The 5,832-nt window shown below is 37.3% G+C and overlaps 2 pseudogenes across 1 annotated transcript; one reads left to right on the top strand and one right to left on the bottom strand.

Moving 5' to 3' along the window:
• Positions 1–643: 643 nt before the first annotated feature.
• LOC149045396 (uncharacterized) lies at positions 644–2,571 on the top strand (annotated as a pseudogene).
• A 35-nt stretch (positions 2,572–2,606) lies between these two features.
• Positions 2,607–5,371, bottom strand: LOC149045395 (uncharacterized; annotated as a pseudogene). The gene is made up of 2 exons (XR_016187216.1): positions 4,959–5,371; positions 2,607–4,581 (listed from the first exon to the last, which is right to left on the bottom strand). The product of XR_016187216.1 is annotated as an uncharacterized LOC149045395 (transcript).
• Between the last annotated feature and the right edge of the window lie 461 nt (positions 5,372–5,832).

Genomic DNA, 5,832 nt, shown 5'->3' with positions numbered 1-5,832 from the left:
ATGGAGCAATGAGCAAAGAGCTTTAGTTGACAAACTTAATGTAAACGCTCTTTTAAATAACAAACAACCGTTTTGGTTGATCCTTAGAGAATTAATAAAAACAATCTCATGTCGTCCGCCATTATGGATTACCCGCCAGAGAAGGACTGGATAAGAATTTGTACTACGCGCATATTCAAACGGGAGTCATCCGCTGCTTTATTACAACATGGCTTTTCTCCCTTCGCCGAGTTAGCTGAAACCTTTGTAGAGCGCGAATGAAAAGACTAACATGGCGAAAGAACACCGTACATTCAAAGGGGAGTGCATTTATATTGAGCGCTTAAACGAAAACTCGTTTCTTATCAAGAAAGGCTTTGTCCCAAACATGAAGGTAAGTGAACGAGCGTATGGCAAGCCAATTGTAGCAATATTCAATACTAAAATTCAATTTCAATTCAATGAGATTCAAGTTCAATTCAATGAAATTCAATTTCAATTCAATTTCAATTCAATTTCAATTCAATGAAATTCAATTTCAATTCAATGAGATTCAAGTTCAATTCAATGAAATTCAAGTTCAATTCAATTTCAATTCAATTTCAATTCAATTTCAATTCAATTTCAATTCAATTTCAATTCAATGAAAATTCAATGAAAATTCAATGAAAATTCAATGAAAATTCAAGTTCAATTCAGTGAAATTCAAGTTCAATTCAATGAAATTCAAGTTCAATTCAGTGAAAATTCAATTTCAATTCAATTTCAATTCAATGAATTTCAAGTTCAATTCAATGAAAATTCAAGTTCATTTCAATGAAAATTCAATTTCAATTCAATGAAAAAAACAAACAATCAAAATTGCTTCCGGTTAGTAACCGGAAATGATAACTAGCATACGGGAACTTTAAGGCTTTATGTTTTCGCGCGGTAAATTTAACTAGCATAATGGCGGACGAAGAGCCAGAATTTGACGTGGAAAAAGACTTACCTGAATTTTTATCGTCAGTGCTCGATAGAACAAAGCAGTGTATACATAATAGTGAAACGGATATCAGTGACGTGGAAGCACAATCTGTAGTTCTCGATCGAACCGTTAGTCTTTTGAGTTCTATTGCCTTAACTGACATTGAGCAAGATCGGATCGAGTGGGAATCTCTAGCTACTGCGTTTGCAGAAGTACTACGGGCTATTGAAAATCATCTCAAAACTCTAGCAGTAAAACCTTCATCAATTTCTCGACATAAATGTAAAATTCTCAGAACGGGAAATCCTGGGAGACCACAGTTCCTTATATCTCCTGACACGTTAGAAGATCTTCTCGGACTTGGATTTTCATTGGAAAAAATTTCTTTGTTGTTTGGTGTGTCTCGTTGGACAATTTATCGTAGAGTACAATCATATGGCTTGCAAAGCACGGCGAATTTTAGTTTGTTGCCGGATACAGAATTGGATGAATTACTTTTAGAGTATATTGCTCGTCATGGATTAACAACCGGGCGAACATATTTAGCCGGGTACCTTAAGTCACTTGGACTGAGGATTCAAAGAAGAAGAATTCGCGAGTGTTTAGCAAGGGTGGATCCAGCGAATACTGCCTTGAGGTGGGGAATGGTTATTTCTCGTAGGCAATACTCCGTGCCATGGCCAAATTCTCTGTGGCATTTAGATGGTCATCATTCTCTCATTCGCTGGGGTTTTGTAATCCACGGATGCATGGATGGTTTCTCTAGAAGAGTTGTGTTTCTTAGATGTAGTAATAATAATCTTTCATAAACTGTTCTGGAACTCTTTCTGAAAGCAATTGAAAAAGATGGGTTGTGGCAATCACGTATTCGTGTGGATTATGGTGTGGAAAATGTATTAGTTTGTGATGCTATGGTGGAAGTAAGAGGTGAAGGTAGAGGGAGTTTCATTGCCGGTCCCTCCACGAGAAATCAGAGAATTGAAAGACTCTGGAGGGACGTCTTCAGGTGTGTGTGTCATCTTTTCTACTACGTGTTTTACGCAATGGAGGATACAGGCCTGCTTAACGTTGACAATGCAACGGATATGTTTGCGCTACATTTGACATTCCTCCCAAGAATAAACCTTGCGCTTCACGAATATATGGAGGCCTTCAACCATCACAAGGTAAGGACAGCAAACCATTGGTCCCCATATCAGATGTGGGTCAATGGCATGTTAAATGAAGACAACCCCTTGGTACATGGGCAATTAGATGAGGATCCTAATGACCTGGAGTTCTATGGTGTTGACCCAGATGGGCCATCTCCATTTGAAGATAGCAACAACAATGTTGTTGTTCCTCCAGTGACATTACCAGTTGAACATCAGTCAGTTCAAGCCAAAGTTCTTGAGCAGATCGATCCATTCATGTCATCGATGCAAATGGGCATAGATATCTACACTAACATTCACCAAGTATAGTAAAGGAGAGCGTTGAAAACTGTTAATAACACTATACCTTTTTGGTAAATCATGTGGCCATCTTCAGTTGCTGCGTGGGATGTGCAGACAGTAAAGTTAACAATTGAGTGTCAATATTAATCAAATGCAAAATGAACATGCAACAGGATTTGATATGGTTACCTAATTGTCAAAGAAATTCAGTACTCAACACCAGTATAAAAGATGACTTCAACTTCAACTTTATTCAGGTACCTTAAAACAGAAACTCTTTTACTTATTTAAGCAGCTGTCTATTTTTGATAGCACAGGTATGATCCTCACATTTCAACAGATACAATGCTACAATCAAGCAGTGAAAGTTCTTGTGTCTAGCAACAAATTAAAAAAGTATTTTTGTTGAAGATTTTCTTCAATTTTTAAGTCTTTGCTAAAAGACACAGACAGCTAATTCACAAATAAAACACAACTTATGTCCTCCCCCATTTTCTAGAAACCATTGCACAACTTAGTAATCAATTTTTTTACTGAGTACTTCATTCTTTCCCATGAATTGTTATGAGTGCAATGACTGAATGAGCATTGGCTCCTGAAAATACTTTTAGCACAGACTGAAACACTTCACAATTCTTAAGATAAAACCCCATTTTAAATCAACAGTTGAATTGTTATTTGTGACAAATCCTTGTGCAGCACAATTATAAGGCACCACTAAACATTACCTTTTTATAATGCAAGTGGTCCAAAGAAAGCAATTTTTGCAACTCAACATGTTTTAATATATATTTAAAATATAAATTTAAACATCTTACACAATTTCAGCTGGAAATACAACAATTTAGGCCCAGTCTTTAGAGTCCATTGTTGAAATGATACCCAAGATATTGGCCAAGCCCAGCAAAACATAACGCCTTTAAATGTAGCACCCCTTTGCCCACCATCTCAACTATGTGCTATATGGTCAAAACATCTGGAAGTGATGTTTCATTACTTGTTTCACTTGTAAACATTTACCAAAACGATGAGCTAGAAATCATTGTATTCACAACTTAATAGAATCTAAATTTACAGATTTCCAAAAAATGCATTTGCAAAGGCTAAATCATAAAGATTGAAGAGTTGTTCCTCACTTGGCAACAATACATCCTTTGCACGCCTTGGTAAATACAATATATTTGCACAAGTGTTTGCAGTAGGTAGAAATGGGCATTCTGTGTGAGAGTTTGTGCCATGGCTTGCTGCCTCAACAAATTCTATACAAGGTGCAACACCAAACCCAAGTGGGGGCTCTTCATCAGTACCAGTGACAAACTGAAGTATATGTCCCAGGGTGATTGACCCCCTTTGCCCACTTGCTGCTAGCCTGGTGTATTTAGAAAACAAATCATAAATTTCTGATTCGAAACGGTGTACATTGCTACCCCCTTCAGAGAAATTTGGTGGAAGGAGGACAATCAGCTTTCTTCTTGACAAGGCTGAACTTTCTGAAGGTCTGAAAAGGTAAAGGAAGTTAGGTATACCATTTCCTATTTGATAAAGCCCCAGGGTTTTAAAGTTAAAGCGAAGCTTTGAGATACAAGGATTTGATGGCTCTCCAGAACAAAAAAAGGGCCTGGAGACGATCTTCTTTTAAAAATCTAGGGATACTACCATTCTGCAAAGTGCTAAGGACCATTATTAACCCAATGGTTGAATAGTCATTAGAAAGATGGTCTTTGAGGCCATTGTCAAAGTACTTAGCTTTGATCTCTCGTAAACACAGGCGAAAGAACTCTTTCCGTGGACCACCATAATCCTCAGCACTCTCACCATAAAATCCAACTGCAAGTGTTAGTCTGGGGTCCTTTAAAAATTGCACTTCTTCCATAGCTGATCTCAAAACATCTTGTCGATTGATTAAGATGAAGTTGGTTTCACCTTCCAGATTTACAGTTTCATCTTGCACATCCAGTGGTCTCCCAGTCACAATCAGACTTTGTGCATAGTGCAAAATTTCAGCAGGATTTTCAATACCATTAGATTTACAGTAATTTACACAATCCTTGGCCAGAAGATCCACAGACTGATTTTCAGTGTAATCAGGTTCTGTCTTCTCCCTTTTTGACTCAATTCCTGTACTGCTCTCTTCAAAGGTGGATACTGATTGCATTCCTGTTTGTTTCTGTTGTTCAGGAGTTTGTTGACTAAGCATTTCTGCACAAAAAAATATATGTATAAGAATGAAAAGAACTGACTTTTTTGGTTCTTTTCTGTAAATGTTTAACGACACTTTCCACTGTGAGAAAAACAAATAACCAGGAGACTTTTTACTACAATTAAAAAGTTGATTAAGATGTGAAGAAAGTTTTGATGTAAATAACTAATTAACTTTATTTAACAAGGGTAAAACACATTACAGTCATAGGCTGACAAACCTGTGGCCCTCCATAGATTATGTCAAAATTAGGTTGTTGCCATGGACAAATGGTCACAATGAGGCCAAGGAAAAACAAGTTACAATAAATTACTCTTAATAACAACCCAGTTTTAAAACTTTGCCTTAAAAATTTTAAAAACACAACAAAATTTACCTGGCAAATCATCATCTTCGATTAAGCTATTCCCATCGTCATCACATATTATACAGTTCAGTTCACTTTTCATTTTAATGTAAATGGCTCCTTGCCCGCAGAGCAATTTCACTTTTTTGTACGTGTATTCTTCACAACTAACAGGTGTGCTTAACTTTCGCCGGTTTGCTCGAAGAAACGCAAAATCTCTGTTGCCAATTAACGGATATTTTAGTCTGATCGCATCACCAATTTTGGATCGGATGTCGTCCTCTCCATCTGTATTAACTAAATTAACAAATCCTCTTAACAAAATATTATCGTGGTTAATTGACAAACTTTCTTCTTCGTCGTCATCCCCCACGTGCATAAGAGCAAATTCAAACGGTTTAGATTGTTCTGGAGTTGTTTTTTGTTTCTTTCCTTTGTTACTGGTAGGAACGGACGGTGATGCTGATCGAAGTCGCTCCCGTTGGTGTAACAACCGCTAGTCTTCTCAGTATAAACAATGCTTTAATAGAACAAACTTCTCCGACTCGAGCTGACAACGTGGTAATGCAAAGTGTTGCTAATGCGCATGTGCGAACTGAACTATGTTGCAAATCTCGGAATACTGGACTGGATATTACATTTCTCCTTTTCTTTCGAGATATTCTCTTCCTTATATATATTAAGAAAAACAACGCAACTTAAAACATGTGTCCTAACTTAGACTAGGCATGCTATTTTAAAGCACAGTCCTTTCTGTTCCATGTTAGGTACAGTTAAAGTACAGTCTTTAGGTGACAAAGTCTTTCAAATACTCTGGACGTTTTCGATCACGCCTTGATCTGGTCGCAGCTGCTGGCATAGGTTGTTTGCTCTGGTCCGCTTTGTCGCTGGTGTTGGTTTTAGC

This window comes from Pocillopora damicornis, chromosome 5 (assembly GCF_964200805.1).
Source record: "Pocillopora damicornis chromosome 5, jaPocDami1.2, whole genome shotgun sequence".
NCBI lineage: Eukaryota > Metazoa > Cnidaria > Anthozoa > Scleractinia > Pocilloporidae > Pocillopora > Pocillopora damicornis.
This window is presented reverse-complemented; position numbering and strand designations above follow the sequence as displayed.